The following is a 12149-nucleotide window of genomic DNA, read 5'->3' as shown; positions in this document are numbered from 1 at the left end:
CCTCATTTTACTCGGAAAAAGCGGCGATGATAATTTTATGATCCAGAAATTTAGTTGTGGATACTATCGCTGCTGAGGGGGAAAAACCTGGTTTCCTTTTTTGAAATGGATTTGCTTATCTGCTCGCTACGAAGTTCAGTTGATATGCATTTCTGACACTCCCCCACCATTTCCATGAAAAAATTAAGAACAAAATTAAACAAAAGCGAAGGAAAGGATCTTACTTTCTTTACCCAAAAATATTCAATGCCAGAGAGGAACAAATTATTTTTCGAATAAAAACGGGGAATAGGTAATACGGGAATGAAACGGGAACGATTACTTTACTCGCTCCAAACTAACAAATTCATTGAAAATAGGAACCTTTCTGACAAAATTTAAATTTGCATGCATAGATATATCGTAAGATTCATTTGAAAATCCTTATAACAATTCTCATGATCGTTCGCAATTATTTTACTTTGTCAAGAGAATAATTAACAAAATAGTGTTCGCGATTCGGAAGAGAACACATGAGAGAGATTAACATCAAGCAACGTTGGTAGTCCGTGATTTTAAAACTAAATACGATTTTTACTTGAATATCAAATGCGAGCACTTAAATAGCGAGCGTGACAGAATCTGAATCTAATAATGCATTAGCGGTTTTCAATATTTCAAGAGAGGCGGAGATTCGCGAATGACTTATCACTAATCAGATTCGCACTTTTTCTTCCGCCACGCCCCCTGAATCTTGCTCTAATCGCAGCCTGGTGAGATGCTGTTCTTTTCTCTCTCCATCCTTGAAATTAAAATGCACTCGTTTCTTTGCCACTATTTCTAAATCTCTATTTTCCTCGTGCATTCTCTCTCAACTTCTCGGTCATTTTCCGGTAGTCTTTTTTTTCTTTTAAATATATACCAGTGCCCCTTTTTTTAAACATTACTGAACTTTTTTTGCGGGTGAATACTACTGGTTTGGGCAAATATCCCCCAAAGTGTGTGTGTGATAGCCTTATGACTGCAACGATGACTTATAAAACACGGAAAAATGTTAAATTCCGCCTTTCTCAGGTTCAGAGACAAAACACTTTACTTATTTATCTTTTCGACCCGTGAAAGCGTTATGTAATCAAATGGTTTTGCGGTTAAAAGAGTTTAGTAACATGCTGGCGCTTTCCAGCACAACGAGTCAAATGATGAAAATTACATAGAAAACTTGCGACGCAAATGAACGAAAAGCTCGAATTTTTAGGTAAAATAGGAGCTTAATTGTTCAGTTTTACTTAAAACTTATCGAAACCAATTTTACGCGACATGGTAAATACGTTGTCTTCTCTGAAATTTTGCTATTTCGAGAAATACATGTTTGAAGAGTCGAAATTACAGGATCTGTATGGTGGAGAGAGAGCTCAAACTGAATTTCTGATGCTTATTTCGGAATTTAGGAGCGAATTTCTCACAGAATATGCATTAAGACTACTTTTACTTGAAATCATTAATACCTCAATTTTTTTCAAAAACTGCACTTATGCGCCTTGTCCTCCAAGCCTCTCATTTTAACCGCAAAAGTTTGAAATCGAGTCTCAATAAAAAAATTCAAATCGATATTTGACCTGCATTTCAACATGTTTCACACCGAAAAATCTCGATTGCCAACACTGATACGGGTTATGTAGATATACCGTCCATTCCGGGCTCAGAGACCGAAACTTCCGGCTATGCTGGAGCCGTGTTTTCGATTGCTCCGGGTGCTACATCCGGAACTTTCAGCCCCTCAGCCCGGAACGCGGACGGCATGTCTATATATAGCCCGTGCGGCCGGAGTTTTTTTTTTGTTTTTTGTTTTTATTTTTTTCAGTGAAGAGATTCATTGCCAGAAATAGTAAAAAATTGAATCTCCAATGATGATTAAAATGGAGTGGGTTTCTTGAAAGCCAAGTTACAAGCCCACTTAATTTTTGCGGATTGCTGATCGGGCTCTCCGTAAAAATTAGTGCCCGTGCTTAATTTCGAATAAAATTACCGCGTCCGAATGAAAGCGCTGCCAATTGGAAACCCCAACCCGGAGGGCAAAGCATTGGGATTGATGATAGTGATTTATTAATAACACGTGTAGGTTACTCAAGTACAACAATTTGGAGTCAATGGCGTGCGAAAAATATTAATGATTTAGAGGGAGATAGAATTAGGCGCGGTGGCGTGGCGTCCGTCCTCCCTTCAATCTTCAAAATCACCGTTCAGCACTGCCGTGCTCAGGAAGAATGCCGTATGAGCCTTCAGGCGTTGCCACATTTCCTTTGATAAAAATCGGTTTCACTGGAAAAATTGGGAATATTTTTTTCTAAAATTTTTACACAGTTTTTTACGTGATTGAATCTAAAATATCTGAAAATTCCATGGAAAAATATGCATACATTTCGTCAAAAAGACATGATTTATCAAGGGAAATTTGGCAACTCTCGAATGTTCATACGGCGTTTTTCCTTAGCATGGCAGAACACTCCACGGTTGCAAAAAAACAAAAAAAACAGCAAGAGACTTTTTGATGGGTACTGTCCAAAAAATTGAACTTCTTCTAGTCAGTGACTGATTAAAGAGGGGTATGATGCTTGTGAGCAGACTATTATTGAACGGAAAGCAAATCAGACATGCAAATAGGTAAGAAATTGAATTAATTAAGGTACAAGGAATAAGAGAAGCAGAGGAAGAGGAAGTAGAAGAGGAAGCAAAGAAGGAAGTATAGGCTAATGTTGTAGACATTAGCGTTAGTTAGTGCTCAAATCTAATAATTTCAAACAGCGCGATGATGACGAGTTGGAGTACATTTGGATTTCATTTTGCAATAAGGATCTGCAATTTCTAACCCATCCTAAAAAACAATCATGCGCATAGAAGAAATAATTGTACATACGCCATTTCTAAACTGAGCCAGATATTGTAGTTCCAAATTGTAAAATGCAGTTCATTTATTAATAAAACATAACCGGCCACGGTAAAAAAGACCCGAGTCCACAAACACCTAAAATTTAATTTTTATAAAAAATGCTCAAAATACATATATTGGTACAAAACTTCGAAAAATTTCCATTCAAAATTGAGTAATGGCGGTTAGATTTCTATGGCGGTTGTGATTCCTATGGAGTTGTGACATATAGTTTTTCCGAAAATTGTATGGTCTCGATGGTTCCTCGAGGATTTTGAATCAGTTTGTCCGGTTAATTTTTATGTCAAAAATTTGCCTGGTTTTCACATATTGTGATCATTTACGGGAAAATCAAGTCTTCAGTATAAAATATCTAAACTTATCTAGAAATGTGATCATTGATAAAAAAGCTAAAAAAGATCCCTAACCTCTAACCATCTCCGTTTGTGACCTATGTTACTATGAAATGCCCTTGAAGAAAAGAGTCTCAAGAGTGCACTTTAAATAATATTTCCTTCGGAAATTCTTATCATCGCCTGTAACAGCATCTCAAACGATGATTAGTGCGTCCACAAATTTTTGACTGTGAGTGTAAAAGAAGGCAAAAACTCAGGTCCTCAACACGCAGACGCAAATTGGAACGTTTATACGAGTGTATATATTTAAGATCAGATCCCTATCTTTAGTATCGATTAAAGAACAGTAACTCAGCCGTAATTGATATTAAATTGGCGGGTTGAGGTTTTTTGGGAATTTATGTGTCGTCACGTAATTTAGGGTGAAAAGTAAATAGCTTTATTGAAATTAGGACCGTTCCTTTCTTCAAAACTGAAAAAGAGCTTCTTCTTTGAGCAGCAATTATTTTTATCAAAAAGAGACGAATCTTTTTTGCTCATTTTGTTCAAAATTGTTACAAAAAATACACAACAAAAAGGAGAGATAAGAAAACATTTTGATTGTTCTAAACTAAATCAATTTAGTTTTACTTTCTCAATTTTCAATATAAAGAGGAATGTTTAAAATTTGGAGACGGCAAATCATTGTTGATTTTTCATTCATTTTTATATTCCTTAAAAATTCCACCCACGCACGATGATTTATTGTCATTTTGTACATTGCAGGCATCCTTTTTGACAGCGATTGCGATTCGATGGTCGGAAGATCGATGGATAATTTTTGGATTTTCAAGACATTTCCAAGAATTTACGAGCAACACATCACGCTGTACCACGTCAGATATTTGTACTCAAAATTTATGGAGGAACAATTTTAAAATAATGTGTGAAGCGCATTTTGTGTGATATTGTAGCCTGCGAACCACGTATTTTTGACTTTTCAAATTAGCATACTACCTATTGTATGTATTGTACGTACTTGCGATGAATTACAACAGTCTGTTAATTTGACAGGTTGAAAAATGCGTTTTTCGGTTTGTTTTATCCTTATTTTAATTTCGAGATAGCTTTAAAAGTACGACTTGTGTGAAACTCGTAAATCGTAAATCGGGGAAAATCATTCACGGTATTTATTCGAGACCTTCTTTCGGAGTCTTTTGAAGTGTTTCTTGGCCAAATTTTGTTCGCGAATGCCTGATATATTACAGGATGATGTGATACTTTGACATTTTTAATAAATGTCTTAAAATCCAGATTTTATCAATTGATCGATCGACTGTTGAATCGCTTTCCAAAAAACTGACGATTCACCTTGAAGTTTTTTGAATTTCATTCACATACTCAAAAACAAGCGGGAAAGTTCTAATGCGTAATTGCGTTCTAACTAGAGAAGCACTCAGCTGTTTTCTATGTAGGCGCGTTTTCAAGTTCCCCGAGGAAGGCGAGGACCGCTGAGATGAATGAACTTACCATTAAAATTTCAAACATCAATTTTGAGAAAATTGCACTGCTGCTAAAGAAATTATAGAGAAACGGCAATAGTCCTCCTTGCTTTGACACCAGAAGCAATAAATAAAGGTATTACAGTTTAATCCATTCTAAACATGTTAGGCCTCTCTCCGCCATCTTGTTGTTGAGCTGGTGAGCCATTTGAACGCATTGCCACTAGTATACTAGAATTCTAGAGGCAGGTTGAAATCAAAAAGAGCTCCCTATCCACCGAGCACTTAATATACACAGAAAATCTAGTAAGATATTTTAGTCGCACCTCAAAAAGCGCACCTCAAAAAAACCAAGCGCAATCGGAAAAAAACTATGATTATAATTACCATATTAGTGGTGTTCAATATTCACTCTTAATTAGTAGTGGCCATAACCAATGATAAAGATAATAGAGATATTTTTAATGGAGCAATCGTAATTTTACGAGTGTGCGGTAGTAAAATTGGCATATAATGGTAAAAATATCTCTATTATTGGTTATGGCAACCACTAATTAAGAGTTCATATTGAACACCACTAATATGGTAATTATAACCATAACTTTTTCTCAGTGTAATGTCACGAGTGCGTGGGTAAGATTACTCAGGGTCACATATACACAGATTTATTTTGCCGCTTACTTTCCTAACCGTGCGTTTAAGTCTCCGATGGTACAGTCACTAGTACACGCGTAATATTACTTTTCTCAGTGGATATTTTAAAACGCTGCAATTGAGGAACGCATTTCATGACTTCAGCAATGTACCTACACCTCCAGACATGACGACTCTGGTCCGTTCTGACAACAATGTAGCCGCGCGTACGGGCCGGCACTCATACGGGCATGGGCAATCACTAACGCTACATGTGTTGCATGTTAATGCTCTTTAATTGTACACGCCGAGTCCGATTCTTCCGACATGTTATTAACTTTTTAATTGGTGCACAAAATCAATTTATCGAAACAGTAGCGAGGAAAATCTTGATTAATGGCCATACCTCTTCCAAAAGCGTCTTCATCGGAGTAATTGGTTTCGCAGAAGTATCCTGGGCGACACAGAAATAGAAATACTAGCGCGAGCTCAACAGTCAACAGTCAACATTCGAGAGTCAACAGTCAACACGAACCATCGATTACGGACGAGGCGACGAATCCCGCGCAAGAGCTCCGGCTCGAAATCAGGTGCAACGATGACTGCAAGAGGAGGAGCATTCGGACAGTCAGTCTCCTTTTCGCCGGGGCAATTCGATGACAAGTTACGCCTCGGAAGAGATCGGAAAACGAAAAGGCGAAAAACGAGTCTGCAAATGATTTTTTTTGCCCCTTCGGAGATTTCTGCTCCGATAGCCCGGGGGGCTTTTACATGCACCCGAATCTTGAGTGCGTCTCTTTGCCCTTGCAACGATAAATTTTCCGACCGTGAGGAGGAGTGTTGCGGCGCGGGCGCGGGAACCTGTTGCGGTGACTACTGAAACTGACCGATCTGCATATTTTACGGTACGTATTTTACGGTAGGTGCACTCCTCCTTTGCCTGATGCGCGCGCGGAGGATACACATCAATTTCCGGAATCCAGTTTTTTCAGCCGCTTAAAATTGCGGTAGTCTTCCTTTCCGTCGAAAAGTTCGGAACTGTAGCAATTATTGTCTTTTTTCAGAAAAAAAGACTGGAGCTACATTTGGACTGCATTTAGCAATTTGGAACTATTCATTCTGGCTCTTTTGGAAAAACACTTATGTGCAAAAGGAAACTAATGGCACATACGTTGTTTTTAAACCGGGCTAGAATTTATAGTTCCAAATTGCAAAATGTAGTCCATTTCAACGATGGGCATTTTTCAATTGTGCTGGGAGAGTATTTGAAATTTCAAACGAAAAATTTCTCGGATTTTTCCTCCGATTACACGCATTGTCAACACAATTTTGGACAGAAATTGCAAAGTTACATTTTTGTAAAAGATTATATTTTTTTCGATAATTCGCAACCTTGGAGTTGACTTAAGTGTTTTAGTTGGAAACGACAACTTATGCAAACGCATGTATGATCACGACAAAAAGAGTCGTATTCGATTTTTCAATCATTATCTTTGCAATCATATTAAAATCAAGGTTTTTCCTGGCAAAGTTTTGAGATAACACGGAAGAATCCCTACTTACTCGATTGAAAATAATATCAACCATCTCATAGATATAGGGTGTTTTATTTATTATTTTCTTTTTTGATGCTCACTAACTTCAACATTAGTCGTTATACGTGTTTGACTTTTATCAATAGAAATGACAAGAAATTTCGCACATGAAAAAGAAAAACAGGATCGATGATCGACATCTTAAAATTTGGATGCTGAAATTGTTGAAAATTGTGAATTAACCATGTTTATTTCTGAAATTTTTAGTCAGCAGAAATGTTAACAAGATACATCTTTTTCGATTGAGCTTAAGTTTTTAGAAAAAGTCTTTTAGATAAAGTTGCCCAAAACATAATGAAAATACTCTTATTTTCATCAATGAACTCATGTCATTTGGATCGACTTTAACAGGAAGGAGATACAGGAAGCGAAGGCTGTGCATGATGCATACATGAAAATTGCAGGCGCAGTTGCATTCTCAAGCTTATAGTCATATCTAGGAGCATTGTTCCGTTGTCCCATCCCCGTGTTGTTCTCTAAGAAGATAATTCTGACTAAGGAGATGGCGGATGCTCAACTTTAGTTTTGCGTGGAATTGTTAATCTGACGTGATTCACCTCTTCCAATTAGTTCATTTTTTTCTTATTTTATTTGTTCATAAACTACAATTCGTACAAAAAACACTTTTAGATGATATTATCATCTTTTAAAAGCTTAATTCAAACTTACGAGACTTAACAGACGCGTCTCAAACTTGTGGGTAAATTAACATAAAAACTTCCATTAAAACCATTTTAAAATTTTTAGCTGGGGTCTGGGAAACATTACATCGAAGTTTATTCCTCGAGGCAGTCTCTAACTTTCTCTGCAATGGGAATTTCTGTGGGCTACGTCTACACCGAGAAAAAAAAGGATGGTTTGAGCTACAGTGATATAAGCAAGGAAATCACCAACGGCCTCCATAGTCGCAAATGCCTTAACTCTGATCGCATTAACTAAAAATAAATGCGGCAAAATGTCTTGATGCGTTTACTATAATGCCACAGACTAATGCTAAAATTCACCAAACCTCTGGTAAAAATCGCCGTACTTTTTAGCGGCTCTGGTGCTTGCACTAGAGCTGCTATTCCGGACGGTCCCAGCTGGGGAGTATCAATGCAGCATGTTACATTGTAGAGACCGCGCGTTGGTTGATGGGAATCGGCGCCATTTTCGGCTATGTTCCTTGTCATGACTTTATTTTATTGCATACTGTTTTATTGTTAGTCAATGCTATGTTGTGTATTGTATTTTTGGAATCATGGTGATACAGTCAACAATTCAAAACTTGTTTGTGCTTTTATCTCGTGATGGAAAAAATGTACTTTACGTTCAAAATTTGAAAATTTGAATTTTAAAGTTTTCGCGGTTAAGGAAGCTTTAACCACTGGGTTGGAGCTTCCTAGTCATATTACTTGATATCAGCTGATAGCAAACAAAGGTTACCAGGGAAACCGTAAACGTCTAACAACTATCGTGGCCATTGGGGCGATTCGACAGTTTGAATCGTTTTCGTTGATTGAATCGACAGTTGTCGGATTGTACATCAATGACAAAATGTGTCTAGGCCCTCATTCTTGACTACAACTACTGCCCCCAGAGCCGCTCTCCGACGCCAATGCGTTGGAACTTCCTGCTTGTTTTTCAGCACAGACTGAAAACGGCTTATTAGGTGGAGGTGCAATTCAAACGATTCAATTAAAATGTTTGCACGGGTGCTGGAGCAACAATGGAGAAGAAGAGCGACTCGCGAGTGACTGTGTCACCTGTGCATCAAGCTGCGCTACTTTAAAGCTCTATGCAAACATGCCGTTTAAAGCATTGTCTGATTGCATGTGCAATTGTCGGTTGCCCCAGCGCGTCCCCCCTAGATCCTCTTAGACCCTCTCGGACCCCCCTTGCCCCGCATTCCCCACTCTGCACCCTGCACTGCGCGGTTGATTCATTCTTCTAAAGTTCACGACAGGTGCTGCAATGTTGCAACGTCGCTCTATATTTCATCGTATCGCCTTCACTGGTAAAAACACAAGTTCTGAAAGGTTTTACTAGAAGCGAACGCCGCGACGTTCTTTTGTCGACGCCTAAATTTAAGACAGTTAAATTTAGTGAGATACATTTAGGGGATTTTATTTTACTGTCTCCATTAATTTTCATTTCGCGTCACTTGTATTAATAATGTAATGTCCTTACTCTTAGTCTAATAGTAAGTATTTCTTTTTTTAAAGAAAAATGACAAATTAACCGTTTGTTTGTCGTAAATAAATAGCTTGAATTAGACATTTTTAATACGATTAATAACGCACTTTTTAAAAATTCCCTGATTTAAATTCAAAATAAACAATAAAAAAAAGAAAGAAAAATCTGAATTTTATTGGAAGACTATTCTCCGAATGTTATTTCTTGAATTTGGATTTTTGACAAACAAATATTTATGACTATAATTGAAATCCAAGCTATCTCCAACCCAATTTTTTCTCAAAATGGGACTTGCTTGCAGAGAATATATTTAACTTGGTTTATTTCTAAAACTGAAAAAAGGGACTATCAGGGAGTCCTCTATTTTCAATTCCTTTTTTATGCACTCTTGCAACGTACATGGCCAATTAGCACAGAAAAAGTGAATGAAACTGAGGGAAGAAGAGGGATGGACCCCGAAGAACAAAAGCGGCGGAAAAAATAATAATAGAAATAATTAATTAATTACTAGACAAACGGACGCTCAACGTCAGGCGTCCAATTACAAGTGCTGCTCCTGCCACCTGTCAGAACATCTCACGCCCTCCCGGTGATCCCGCCCCGAGCTCCCCTATTCCTCATTTTGTTTAAGAAACCACGTATATACATATGATTTCCAATGGCAGTCCCGTGGTTCTTACCTTAATTGGAATCTTAATCCCGGGAAAGTAAGCTGGGTTGCAGATTCTTTTCTCACTTAAGTTTCCCTCCTCTTTAGTCCACACGCCGCACACTGGATCGAGTTAATCGGAGAGGTCGGACATGAAAATTGTCACTAAAACTGTAAAGTTTTTTTTCTTTTCTGGAAGGAATTTTATTTAAATATAACGTAACTTCTACAAGTATTTTCTCGTATCTATCTACATGGTTCAAAACTAAAACTAAACAAATTGCATTAATTTTACATGATAACGTTAGATAATACGATGATTAAAAACTGTTAAGTTTGATGTTTAATTCGAGACATTTTAAATTTAAAGGTGTGCTTTAAGGAGAAAACACGAGAAAACCAATGGAGCTATTTTTAAAATATCCAAATTTTGATTGAACTGACTTATAAGCTTTTTATGTTTGCAGATTTTGTCCGACCACTCCTATTGACTCGATCCACTGTGCACCGCATTGTATTTTTGCAAAATCGTTTCGCAAAGGTTCCGGTGCTTCCTCCTTCGACTTCTTTTGTCTCTTCTTCATTGAGGCCCTCTTTTCTCGTCGTATATTCTTAATCCAACGCGCTTATATATCTCGAGCTTTCTCGGCTAGAGATATTTTTAAAAAGTCCTTACTAAACGAGTTTTGTGTAACTTAAACGAGTTACCGTTGATACCTTAAGGAGACCACATGTGAAAAAACCGAAAAAGGCGGAAAAATGGTGAAATGATGACTGATGGCTGAAAAAATATGACTGTAAATCTTGATTTATATAAAATAATCATCATTCGCCTAAACAGGTTGAAGGCTCGAAAAAAAAAAATTAACATTTTTCTTTCAATTATTAGGGTGCTTTCTGTGGCAAACCATGCAAATACAAGGCTGTCTCAATCTTGACTGCTTTGTCATAACTGCCTTAGTACCCAAATTGTCATATAGTGTATTTTAAAGTACCTGAAATTACGCGTGCCTTTTCCTTTACGTGATTCTATTTGAAAATTAATCGCCAGGAGCGAGCAAAATCTATTCGAGAGACCCTCCCCCTCTCATGTCTTGTGATGGAGGATATGTATGGGGCTTGGCTTTACCTTTTCCCCAATCCTAACCTATGAGGAACGTGTTGAGAAATCCGTTCAGAAAATAAGAGACAATGTGACAAACTCGCTCTCGCTTGCACAACGCTCAAGGCGATATTCATTAAGTATCATTAGGCCAAGAAAATGTTCAGAAGTCGTTCATTAATCATTATCAAGCAAATCTAAAACTGTGATCTGTGCATTTAGTAGAAATGTCACTTATATCGGTCTTGCGTCTTAGCTGCTCATGAGGGCTGATTCCAGAGCAACCTTTGAACACTGATCACCACCGAGTCAGTCTGTATGGGCACATGATATTATAAAATAAAGACAGACATCAGAGTCATTTGCAACAGGGCTGCATTGTTTTTGGATTTAATCCGCGCGAGTGCCTCTGATTGGTTGCTTGTGTAATTTGGCTCCTCGATGAATGTCAATGGAACTACATTTTGTCATTAGGGACTATCATTTCTGGCGCATTTTAGAAACAACATATATAACATTAGGTTCCCTATGTAGATACGTGTTTTTATGAGCCAAAAACAACAGCTCCTTACTAAAAAATATATTCCAATTTTAGTTACCGACAGTGGCGCGGCCAGATATTTCTAATGGGTGCGGTGGAGGGAGGGTATCCATAGAAAACAATTTCTCACATGCAGGGGAGGGATCCAAGGTAAACACATTCCTAAAAAGTGCGTAAAATGATCATTTTAAAGCAATTAATTTATTGTGTTGTGGAGAAAGGGGGGGTCCCAATCTGTTGAGCCCCTTCCAAGTCCACGCCACGGGGGAGTACCAACAAAATCTGACCCTTGGCCAGTGGCCCTAGTTTCGACTTTTGACTTATTTGGCCCTGACCTGAGTGTCAAATCTGTCCAAAAAACAAAATCTACATGCCTTCTCTACCAAGGTGAGCTCACATCGCCTTTTCTGAGCTGAGAACGCTTTGTTCCCTTTCCAATAGTCCTAGCTCGTGTATGTTGCATTCCATGCAATATAGCCATCGAACAATCTCGCAGCGTTTGCTCTACACTCATTCCCGAGACCACGCTATAGACATAAAAGTAAACGTTGCTACAATTGCGGGTGTGTGTGTTGGTGAGCTTCGTGCTCTTCGTAGGCAGGGCCATTGTGTTTAAACGCCTCGGAGTGTCTTGTTCATTTTTCCGAGCCAACGGGGGACATCTCAACATTCTCGGAACATTGTCACTTTCCTTAAAAGTGCACGCTCCACG

General features: G+C 38.0%; 1 protein-coding gene across 1 annotated transcript in view; it reads right to left on the bottom strand.

Moving 5' to 3' along the window:
- LOC109032973 (uncharacterized) overlaps positions 1–12149 on the bottom strand; it is a 321437-nt gene that overhangs the window by 51468 nt on the left and 257820 nt on the right. The gene's annotated exons all lie outside the window — the stretch shown is intronic.

Source organism: Bemisia tabaci, chromosome 7 (assembly GCF_918797505.1).
Source record: "Bemisia tabaci chromosome 7, PGI_BMITA_v3".
In the NCBI taxonomy this organism is placed as follows: Eukaryota; Metazoa; Arthropoda; class Insecta; order Hemiptera; family Aleyrodidae; genus Bemisia; species Bemisia tabaci.
The sequence above is the reverse complement of the archived record's forward strand: the minus strand, read 5'-3'. Positions and strand labels throughout refer to the sequence as shown.